The 11,970-nt window shown below is 46.8% G+C and overlaps 1 protein-coding gene across 1 annotated transcript in view; it reads left to right on the top strand.

The window, feature by feature from the left end:
• The window catches only part of LOC126559692 (surfeit locus protein 4 homolog), a 464,744-nt gene that overhangs the window by 144,305 nt on the left and 308,469 nt on the right, over window positions 1–11,970 (top strand). The window lies entirely within an intron of this gene.

The following is an 11,970-nucleotide window of genomic DNA, read 5'->3' as shown; positions in this document are numbered from 1 at the left end:
TGCCATCATCCAAGAAAGTACGAAGGAATGTTCCTGGGAATACGTCCGTTCCCAAAACAATCCCGCTGACATCGTGTCCAGAGGTCAGCTTGTTGAATCCCTAATGAACAACGATCTATGGTGGCACGGTCCTGAATATCTCCAAAAAGCTGAATATGAGCTAGAGACGATTGAATATATTCCCGATGATAGCCTGCCAGAGCTAAAAGAAGTAACGGTCACAACCGCTGTGAGGACCGACGTGTTCCCCCTGTGCAAGTACAGCAGTTTTCAAAGGACAAAACGTGTTATGGCCTATGTATTACGATTCATAAGAAATTGTCGTTGTTCGTGTCCGTATGTTTGTATGGGTAGATGGGAGAGTTAGAGAGTGTGTTGGTGTGAGCGGTGACACGACCGGACTCTTGTCAGTCCAGGTTAGTCGATGTCAAACGTTAGAATAAAGCGCACGCTAATATCTGCTTAACAAAAGTTAGAAAAAGTGACTGATTATTGAACTCAAATTAAATATATCACAACGTAGGGTGGTTCGACAGTCACGGGACTCAACATTGGTGCGTAGTGACCAGGATTTTGGTAAATCCTTCGGTTTTTGGTAAAACCGCTTGCGCAGCATTAGCGTGTGGTGTTATTGTGTGAGTGTTGCTGTACTCGGGACCTTAGTGTTTGTGTACGTGAGTTTCCTGATCGAACATGTCGAAACCAGACAAATTGCGCTGCAAGGAGCTCAGACGGAAGCAATATTTGGATTCCATACAGCGCGTGTGTGACTTTATTAAAGGCTATTCTGTAGAATATGAGAATCAAGTCGCTACACGATTAGAGCGGCTCGAAAAGATTTGGGAATCTTTCGAGAGCGTCCAAAATGACATCGAAGATTTGGACTCTTCTGAGGAAGGGACGTCCACGAATCAACGTATCAGAGCGAATACGGAGGAGCTGTACTTGTATGCTAAGTCGCAGCTACAGAGCATGCAGCCCATGGAGACCAAGCCTGTTACCGTGATGCCAGTTGCCGCTGCTGTTCAGTCTTCTTCTTCCAGAGTGAAGCTTCCAACGATAACTCTACCAGAGTTCGGAGGAAACTTCGAAGAGTGGTTGACGTTTCACGACACATTCGTCTCACTCATACACGCATCTACGGACATTACTTCTATTGAAAAGTTCCACTACCTTCGTGCTTCGTTGAAAGGAGAAGCAGCGAATCTCATCCAAGCAATTTCGGTGACGAATGGAAACTATGAATTAGCATGGAACTCGATTGTTAAGCGTTACTCGAACAAAATCATATTGAGAAAGAAGCATATTCGTTCGCTCATCTCGCTTCCAAAGATGAAGGACACCGGAGCAATAGCCCTTAACCGTTTAGTGGATGAATTTCGGCGACATGTTCTTATATTGGAGCAATTACAAGAACCTGTGAAATCGTTCAGTTCGATACTCATCGAATTGATGGCGGATAAGTTGGACGACGAAACTCTGCGTGTGTGGGAAGAATCCCAAGCCGATAAAGATCCTTCATTTACGGAGATGATGGAGTTTTTGGAAAAACGTGTTCGAGTGTTAGAAACATTATCGATGGAAAAATGTGGTTCGGTTTCGAAAAAGCAAGTGAAAGCGAGAGTAGCAGTGCACGCGGCTACTACTCATACCAACATCGCAACAGTGTGTGTAATGTGCAAGAAGAAAGGACACAGTATAGCGACGTGCCAAGTATTCAGAAACACTAACATTCAAGAGCGTGTGAAAGTGATTAGTGAGAAAAGGCTGTGCAGAAATTGTTTGAGCAGTGGACATTTGGCTCATGCATGTTCGTCGAAATACAATTGCCAGCATTGTTCCCAGCGCCACCACACTTTGCTTCATATAGATAGTGGAAACAGTGAAGTATAGTGAGTGACACACCTAGCACCTCTACCATGGCGTTGGCATCGTCGAAGAAATCTGCAGTCAATGCTTTGCTCTCCACAGTGGTATTAGTGGTAGTTGATGCGTACGGTATGGAGCATCTAGCACGAGCATTGCTAGACAACGGGTCACAACCGAACGCGATCAGTGAGCGTCTTTGTCAGATGCTACAACTACCACGAAAGCATGCGAGGATTTCTATCGCTGGTGTAGATTGCACTACTACTAGTGCAAAGTACGTTGTATCAACAGAAGTGAGATCGCGGATCTACAACTACAGTCAAAGTATAGACTTTCTCGTGCTGCAAAAGGTAACGCAGAATATTCCTTCAGCCTCATTTTCCACCTCAGCCGTTGGTGTTCCATCGGGCTATGTCTTAGCTGATCCGGATTTCGGAACAGCACGTCGAGTGGATATGATCATAGGCGCAGCACACTTTTATTCTCTGTTACGTGGTGGTCAAGTGCATTTGCCTGGACAGAGAAATCTCCTGATTGACACGGTATTTGGTTGGATCGTGACAGGAGATACGCCGACCTCTCATGAACCGCGAGATGAAACAGCGTTAAGTTGCCACATGATGGAATCAACAGACAAGATTCAGGAGCAACTAGAGCTGTTCTGGAAGGTCGAAGAGCTTGCTGTATCTAGCTTGTCTCCCAATGAGCAGCATTGTGAGCAGTACTTCAGAGAAACGACCAGCAGAGATGCTACGGGAAGATACATCGTTCGAATGCCAAAGTACCACGACTTTCCTGAAATGCTCGGCGATTCGAAAGCTGCGGCGCAGAAGCGGTTCCGATTGCTGGAAACGAGATTGTCAAAGGACAAACATCTGAAGCAGCAGTACGACGACTTCATGCAAGAGTACTTGTCTCTGGGGCATATGTTTCCAGTTCCCATGGAAACTGATGGTGTGATAGCAGCGCATTACCTTCCGCATCATCCCGTTGTCAAGGAAGCTAGTACGACAACCAAAGTGCGAGTAGTGTTCGACGGGTAGGCGAAGACATCTACAGGGCACTCATTGAACGACGTATTGCTTGTTGGGCCAGTAGTGCAAGACGAGCTGTTGACTCTCGTTGTCCGGTTTCGTAAGTATAAGGTTGCGATTATTGCTGACATCGAGAAGATGTACCGTCAAGTGAGTATGCATCCTGACGATAGAAGTTTGCAACGGATTTTTTGGCGATTTAAGGATACAGAACCCGTGCAAGCTTTCGAGCTGGCTACCGTGACCTATGGGCTAGCTCCATCTTCCTTCCTGGCAACGCGGACGCTTCTTCAGCTGGCTGAGGATGAAGGGGCTCCATTCCCGTTAGCAACCGAAGCGGTAAAGAAGAATCTTTACGTAGATGACCTGATCTCCGGCGCAGAAAATATTCAGCAGGCTGTTCAACTGCGTGATGAGCTGACCTATTTGATGGAGAAGGGAGGTTTTCGTTTTCGCAAATGGTGTTCGAATGACATTGGTGTGCTTGATGGTTTGCCTCCTGAGTTGCTCGGAATGAAATCTTCGCACGAATTCGACGCATCAGCTAGCGTGAAGACGCTAGGCATATCTTGGGAGCCACCGAGTGATATGTTCAGGTTCACTATTTCGTTTCTCTCTGTCCGACCATATACAAAGCGTTCCGTTCTTTCCTCCATCGCTCAGCTGTACGATCCGCTTGGACTAATATCTCCCATCATTGTTCAAGCTAAAATCTTGATGCAGGAACTTTGGGCTCGTAATCTTCATTGGGATGAAGAATTGCCGCGGCAATTGAGCATCAAGTGGGAAGACTTTTGTGGACAGCTTCCCTGCCTAACTCATCTGAGAATCCCTAGATTTGCTCTGACGCCCAACCATTGTTATGCAGAACTGCACTGTTTTGCAGATGCCTCGGAAGCAGCATATGGTGCGTGTGCCTACTTGAGGTCTCGAAGTAACGACGGTATCATTCAGGTTACGCTGCTGGCATCTAAATCGCGAGTAGCTCCGCTGAAGCCACTCACTATTCCTAGGCTGGAACTATGTGCAGCCTTACTAACTACAAGATTGCAGAAAAAACTTTTAGTGGCCCTGGACATGCCAATTAACGAAGTTCACATGTGGTCTGATTCCACTATTACGCTGCAATGGTTAGCTTCTCCACCTCGAACATGGAAAACATTTATCGCGAATAGGGTTGGAGAAATACAAGCAGCTACCAACGGATGCACTTGGCATCATGTACCAGGGACCGAAAACCCAGCTGATATGCTATCCAGAGGCGTGTCTGCGGAGATACTTTTGGAAGGTAAAATGTGGCAACAAGGACCAGATTGGTTGATGCAAGATAAGTCATGTTGGCCTAAAACACCGTTATGCCATAAGAAGTTCACAGACGATGAAATGGAAAGAAAGGGTGATGTCATGTTAGCTGCTCAAGTGGTTGAACCTGATCCTTTATTCCTACGGTACTCTTCGTTTCGAACGCTTGTGAACGTAACAGCGTATTGCCTACGGTTTAGTTACAACATCTGCAACAAGAGTCAGCGTAGAACAGGTTGTCTATCCGTGAGTGAGTTGCAGAATGCAAAATACGTGCTGGCAAAGTTGATGCAGCGAGAAGCATTTCCTAATGAGCTGAAGCAACTCACAAGGGAAAAGAGACTTACTGGCAGATCAGCCCTTAGATTACTCCATCCCTTTGTCGATCCTGAAGGCATCATAAGAGTTGGCGGAAGGCTTCAACATGCTGATTTACCATTCTGCGTGAAGCATCAAATCGTTATGCCTGGATTTCACCCCTTTACCAAATTGTTGATAAGACATCAACATGAGAAGCTGATGCATGGTGGCATCACTGCAACATTATCGGCGATTCGCGAAGAATTTTGGCCATTGAATGGAAGAAGAGCAGTTCGATCCAGCATCCGTGGATGTTTCCGTTGCAGCCGAGCTTCACCAGTTCCAGTTCGACAACCGATGGGCCAGCTACCTCTTCCTAGAGTGACAGCAAATGAGGCGTTTGTCTGTACCGGTATTGATTACTGCGGGCCTGTTTATCTAAAGCCTGTTCACCGAAAGGCTGCTGCTCAAAAGGCATACCTGTGCATTTTCGTTTGCCTAAGCACCAAGGCGGTGCATTTGGAAGTTGTGAGTGATTTGAGCACATCGGGGTTCCTGAAGGCTTTAGACCGTTTCATCTTTCGACGAAATAAGCCACAGCACATCTATTCGGATAATGGCACAAATTTCATCGGCGCAAAGAACGCACTCCACCAGCTGTATCAAATGTTTCACGATGATTCTCAAAACAACCAGGTTTACAGACGTCTCGCAGAGGAGGGAATTGTATGGCATCTCATTCCACCTCGTGCACCAAACTTCGGTGGGCTTTGGGAAGCCGCCGTTAAAGTAGCCAAGAAACTTTTGATCAGACAGCTGGGATCTTCTGTAATCGCCATGTAATCGCTGTGTATGTTGGTCGTGTCATCACCGTAAAATCATAGACCTTCCACTTCGACTCTCGATTATTGAATGTTTGACTTTATTCAGAAAGGTTTAATGCTAACTTAAGTCTACACAATTCTACAAAGTAAGAATGTAAAATATAAGAAGGAGACGCCTGGACTGCGTTTGGGTATTAGTGATTGATATGTACTTGAACTGTAAATAAAGGAATGCAACGTATGCATAAAGCGGTTGCGCTCCCACGGCAGAGTATGGTACAGGCGTGGAGGTCTGTAATATGACCTTCCTGCTAGCATAGGATTGCCGGACGATGCACGCAGTATGGTGCCATCGATTTATGACTGAATGTTACTTAAAATGTATGGTAAGCAGATTTGGTTCAAATGGTTCGTGAGAACCGAACCTCTTTAGAATAATGCTGTTTCTAGGGTAATTCAAATGTGGGAATGGTGATGCGTTTGCATTATGACACTTCATTGCTTTCCTACGAGGATCTAACAACGATCCTAGTAAAGATTGAAGGATGTATGAATTCTCGCCCGCTGACACCTCTATCAGATGATCCGAATGACCTAACAGCCCTTACACCGAACCATTTCCTCATTAAAGGAATGATACGTCCACCTCCTGAAATTGACGTGCGAGAGCTGCCCGCCAACCGTCTCGACCAATTTCAAAGGCTGCAGCAGCATACTCAGCAATTCTGGCGACGATGGCTGTCTGAGTATCTCCATGAATTGAACCAACAACACCAGCGAGATCCATCAGAACATCATGTATCCATTGGGGATATCGTCATCATGAAGGACGAGCAACTCCCTCCTGCTCGTTGGCCGCTTGCTCGTGTGGTAGATACACACCCTGGACAGGATGGAATCGTGCGAGTGGTTACCAATTTCGAAAATCTGTATGCTGGAATGTTCTGGAGAGCGTTGAAAACTAAGTTGTTCAAGGGGGCCGGTATGTTCGTGTCCGTATGTTTGTATGGGTAGATGGGAGAGTTAGAGAGTGTGTTGGTGTGAGCGGTGACACGACCGGACTCTTGTCAGTCCAGGTTAGTCGATGTCAAACGTTAGAATAAAGCGCACGCTAATATCTGCTTAACAAAAGTTAGAAAAAGTGACTGATTATTGAACTCAAATTAAATATATCACAACGTAGGGTGGTTCGACAGTCACGGGACTCAACAGTCGTAAACATTCGAATCAACGTGAATCGTCCCCGTATTTGACCGTCACTGATCTACGCCGATCTACTGAAACGATAATGAAACTGGTCCAACAAATCCATTTTGCTGACGAAATCAAACGTGTGGTTGCCAATGTACCAAGCAAACTATTTCCCAATCTTCGCCCAATATACCACGATGGCCTACTACGAGTGGGAGGTCACCTGGACCGTTCACTACTTCCCTTTGAAGCGCGCCACCCAATTATTCTCCCGAATAACGACCCGCTAGTACACCACCTGATTCGGCAGATGCACAATGAGCTACTGCATGTAGGACAGACCGGGTTAATGAACGCAATGAGGCAGAGATACTGGTTACTCAAGGCTCGTTCCACGATTCGATCCTTCACTCGTACATGTGTGAAATGCTTTAGAGTAAACCCAACCCAAGGCAGCCGGTTGATGGGAAATCTACCAACTTCCAGAATAGTACCTTCACCACCATTTGCCATCACGGGCATCGATTACGTCGGTCCTATTTACATCAATTAAGGTGGACGACGACCTATCTTGATGAAAGCCTACTGTTCACAATAACAAGCGTTTATTGCAGTTACGGCGGGAAGCTGCAATAAAAGCGGTGTTAGTGTGGACGCGTCCGACTTCGTGCCGAAAGAGAGCGAGAGGTCGTGTGAGAGAGGGATAAAATTATTAAGTAATAAATGCGTAAGCTGCCGTACTCGTTTGCTCACGCACTTAAGAACCAAACGATACGGTAAGCGGACGAATTTTTAGCCCCAGCTTAAAAACCGCAAAAACCGTTCTTTGCCAAATATTCGTTAACTTCCCTATCCGAAAAGTTTATGTTGGCTAAGTAGCCAACATTCTAAAAATTCTGGTGTCGTGGCCGGTTTTAATATCGCATTAAAACTGAGATTCGGGACGAAAAAATCAGCCATCGCAAAGTGATCGATACAACAACCCGCGTGTTCGCTGCTGAAGCCGGGCTCATCGACCTCACACTAAAACGACAGCTGATTAGGAGAAGGACAACGAATCCGTGTTTCACCGCATAAGTTTTACCATCGAAAAATAAGTGCAAGTGAATCGCGAGCTCATCTGTCGCACGATATGAAGCCGTCCAGCGTGAACCCTTGTCCCGAGGAGGATAAGTGCGGGGAATGCGACGGAGCGCCGCACGACGATATGGTGCAGTGCGACGGATGCGAATTATGGTTTCACTTCGAGTGTGCGAATGTGTCGGTTGAAACCATTGCAGAAGATTGGCGGTGTCGCTCCTGCCACCCGCGTTGCCCCCTAGTGAATCCTCAAATGCTGAAGATGCGTTTGGAGCCGTGACGCGTGAAATGATCGCCTTGAGACAAGAACTAAAGGATGGTCAAGAGAAGATGCGCCAGGAAAAGGAGGCAATGGAGGCGGAACTAACGCGCTTGTATTCACACCTTTACAAGGACCGCACTTGTGGAAAGTGTGACGAGACGCCGAATGACGAAATGTTGCCATGCGCTATCTGCAAGCGATGGTACCATTTTGTATGTGTAAATGTTACGAAGCAAATGGTGGATAAAAAATGGCAATGCTGCACGTGCCGTCCTCCATCGCGGCCCAACCTAGCTAACAATAGCGAGGAACTAAGCGTGGTTACGCGAGAGGTGAACGCTCTAAGACTGGAGCTAATTAATCAGCAAAAGCAGTTCTACGAGGAACGAAAAACTATGCAGGATGAGATCAGTAGACTGTCCCATCGCCACGTAGACACCTATGATCATCAAGGCCGCATATTTCGTCCAGGGAATCCAGATGCCCATTCAACGACGCGGCATTTTTCATCTCCAGTAGCCGCACACGAACTGACCCGTAGCCAGTTGGCCGCCTGGAACGTGGTCACCGGAAAGCTTCCTACATTTTCAGGAAATCCAGACGAATGGAGTAATTTTAAGAGCCGTTTTGACACGACTACACGTATGTGCGGGTACACGGACGACGAAAACGCATTGCGGTTGCAAGAGTGTCTCACCGGGCGTGCATTAAGAATGGTGATCAATCAGAAACTGGAAAAATTCTTGAAAAAAGGGTACGTAAGACGAATATCGAAAGATGAACTAGCTGCTACTCGTTACCATCCTAGGAAGTGGTATCTGCCAATATTCCCCGTTATCAACCCAAATAAACCCGGGAAGGTGCGCCTGGTGTGGGACGCAGCTGCCGCGGTGAAGGGAACATCTTTAAACACGAGCTTACTATCTGGTCCTGATCTGCTGACACCTTTACCATCAGTGCTTTATCGTTTTCGAGAATACCGTTTCGCTGTCGCTGCTGTTATTAGAGAAATGTACCATCAGGTGGTGATACGCAAGGAAGATGAACATAGTCAGCGCTTCCTTTGGAGATGGGGCGACGCCGAACAAGAGCCAGAAGAGTTCGTGATGACCAGAATGACGTTCGGCGCAACTTGTTCACCAGCCAGCGCACAATACGTAAAGAACGTCAACGCTGATCGATTCATCGAAAAGCTCCCTCAGGCCGTCAGGTGCGTAAAAGAACAACATTACGTGGATGAACTTCTAGTTAGTACTGAATGCGAAGATGATGCCGTACAACTAGCTACAGAGATACAGTACATCCATAGTCAAAGCGGTTTTCAGCTCCACAACTGGTTCTCCAACTCGAATAAGGTCGCAGAAAAGTTTTCGGGAAACATGGTACAGCAACGACACTTCCATTCGGATCCTGTGACCTGCGTGCAAAAAGTGCTCGGGATGTGGTGGAACCAGCAAACAGATACCTTCAGTTTCAAGATGCATCCCAAACGCGACAATGACATCCTGGATGGAGAAACGATACCAACGAAGCGACAAATCTTGCGTGTGCTCATGAGTATGTATGATCCTTTAGGTTTAATCGCTGGATTTCTCTTATACTTGAAGGCAATCTTACAAGAAGTTTGGAGGTCAGGAACTGCTTGGGACGAAGAAATTTCTCAAGATATGTGGCAGAAATGGAAAATATGGCTGACGGGTCTACCTTACGTGCAACAAATCGCCATCCCTCGCTGTTACCGACAAACCGTAAAACTCGATAATGCAAGCATCCAGTTACATGTGTTCGTTGACGCCGGTCTCGACGGGTACGCCGCGGTAGCCTACTTTCGATTCCAACAAGATGAAAACGTGGAAGTTTCGCTGATTGGCGGCAAAGCAAAAGTGGCTCCCTTAAAATACATGTCTACTCCTCGAATGGAGCTTCAAGCTGCGGTTGTAGGATCCAGGTTGGCTAACACAATACAACGAACACATGACGTACCAATACATCAACGTTTCTTATGGACAGACTCGCGAGATGTCATGTGCTGGATTAATTCGAATCATAGAAAATACAGCATCTTCGTAGGCCATCGGGTTGGAGAAATTCTGGAGAACACCAACGCCGAAGAATGGCGATGGATCCCAACGAAGCTTAACGTGGCAGACGAATGCACGAAATGGACGAATTTCCGGCAACATTTAACCTCGAGTCGTTGGTTTACTGGACCAGAATTTCTTAAAGAATCGATGCAAGTGTGGCCAGCAGCAGAAACTATCGCCTACGAAACTACTGAGGAAAAACGACACCATGTGACATTACACCAACTCAGCGAGCAGGTAATCGTTTTCGAACGATTTTCAAGTTGGAGGAAGCTGCTTCGAGCGATCGCCTACATGTGGCGTTTTATATACAACTCCAGAAAACCGACGACAAGACACACCGGAGCACTCACCAGCGTCGAGCTACAGCGAGCGGAAAAACTCATTCTGAGAATTGTACAACAAGAAAACTACCCTGAAGAGTACAACATCCTAAAGGAAGCACTGTCGACGAGGAACCAGCAAGTCCGCATTAAGCGAAGCAGTTCATTATACAAGCGTAGCCCGTACCTTGATGAAGATGGACTCTTACGTGTTAAGGGGAGAATCGATGCCTGCCTGTTCGTCGATTCAGCTGTTAAAAGACCAATAATACTTCCCAAGTCCGGTACAGTCGTAGATTTAATTATAGGAGACTACCATCGGAAACTTCGACACGGACATCATGAAACGGTACTGAACGAAGTACGATCCAGATACGATATCCCCGCTCTACGCAGAGCGTGTCGTCGCGTAACGAACAACTGCTTGTTTTGTCGAATCAGACTGACTAAGACCCGGTCTCCGATGATGAGTCAACTGCCTCCAGCCCGTCTAGCCGCTTACTTGAAACCGTTTTCCTATACTGGGATTGATTATTTCGGTCCAATGGTCGTCTCAACAGGTCGCGGAAAATCTGAAAAAAGGTGGGGCGTATTGTTTACATGCATGACAATACGAGCGATACACATAGAAGTAGCGTATTCTCTCTCCACAGATGCGTGCATACTGGCGCTGAGAAACTTTATGGCACAAAGAGGTACACCTAACGAAATCTTCAGCGACAATGGTACAAACTTTGTCGGAGCTAACAGAGAGTTAGTAGAAGCGACCAGAAGGATCGACACGCAAAGACTCATGGAAGAGATCGATATTCCCGATACAAAATGGACCTTTAATCCGCCGTCTGCACCACACTTCGGAGGTGCATGGGAGAGAATGATAAGAACGGTAAAACGAACGCTCGAGAAAATGCTATTTCGACGAACCCCGACCGATGCAATACTGAACTCTATGCTCATCGAGACCGAAAGCATAATTAATATGCGCCCCTTGACACATGTGCCGGTTGACAGAGGTGAAGACGCACCACTAACCCCAAATCATTTTCTTTTAGGGTCACCGTCTGGTGTGAATCCCCTCCTTCCCTTTGATGATTCCTCTGCCACGCTACGTAACACATGGGCAGCGTCACAGGTATACGCGAACATTTTGTGGAAGAAGTGGTTGAAGGAGTATTTGCCGACGCTCACGAAACGATCCAAGTGGTTCGAGCCATCCCCTCCGATTGTTATAGGCGATCTCGTTTTGATAGTAGATGATAACAGCCCTCGGAACTGTTGGCCACGCGGAAGAGTAATCGAGACGGTACGATCGAAAGACGGAGAAGTGCGACGCGTAATTACTCAGACTGCGAAAGGGACGCGTTTGGAACGACCGTCTGTTAAAGTCGTCGTCTTGGACGTCGGACGGAGTGTAAAGTGCTAAGGCAAACGTACCTTCGCACGAGGGGGAGTGTTCACAATAACAAGCGTTTATTGCAGTTACGGCGGGAAGCTGCAATAAAAGCGGTGTTAGTGTGGACGCGTCCGACTTCGTGCCGAAAGAGAGCGAGAGGTCGTGTGAGAGAGGGATAAAATTATTAAGTAATAAATGCGTAAGCTGCCGTACTCGTTTGCTCACGCACTTAAGAACCAAACGATACGGTAAGCGGACGAATTTTTAGCCCCAGCTTAAAAACCGCAAAAACCGTTCTTTGCCAAATA

Source organism: Anopheles maculipalpis, chromosome X, assembly GCF_943734695.1.
Source record: "Anopheles maculipalpis chromosome X, idAnoMacuDA_375_x, whole genome shotgun sequence".
NCBI classification, from domain to species: Eukaryota; Metazoa; Arthropoda; class Insecta; order Diptera; family Culicidae; genus Anopheles; species Anopheles maculipalpis.
The sequence above is the reverse complement of the archived record's forward strand: the minus strand, read 5'-3'. Positions and strand labels throughout refer to the sequence as shown.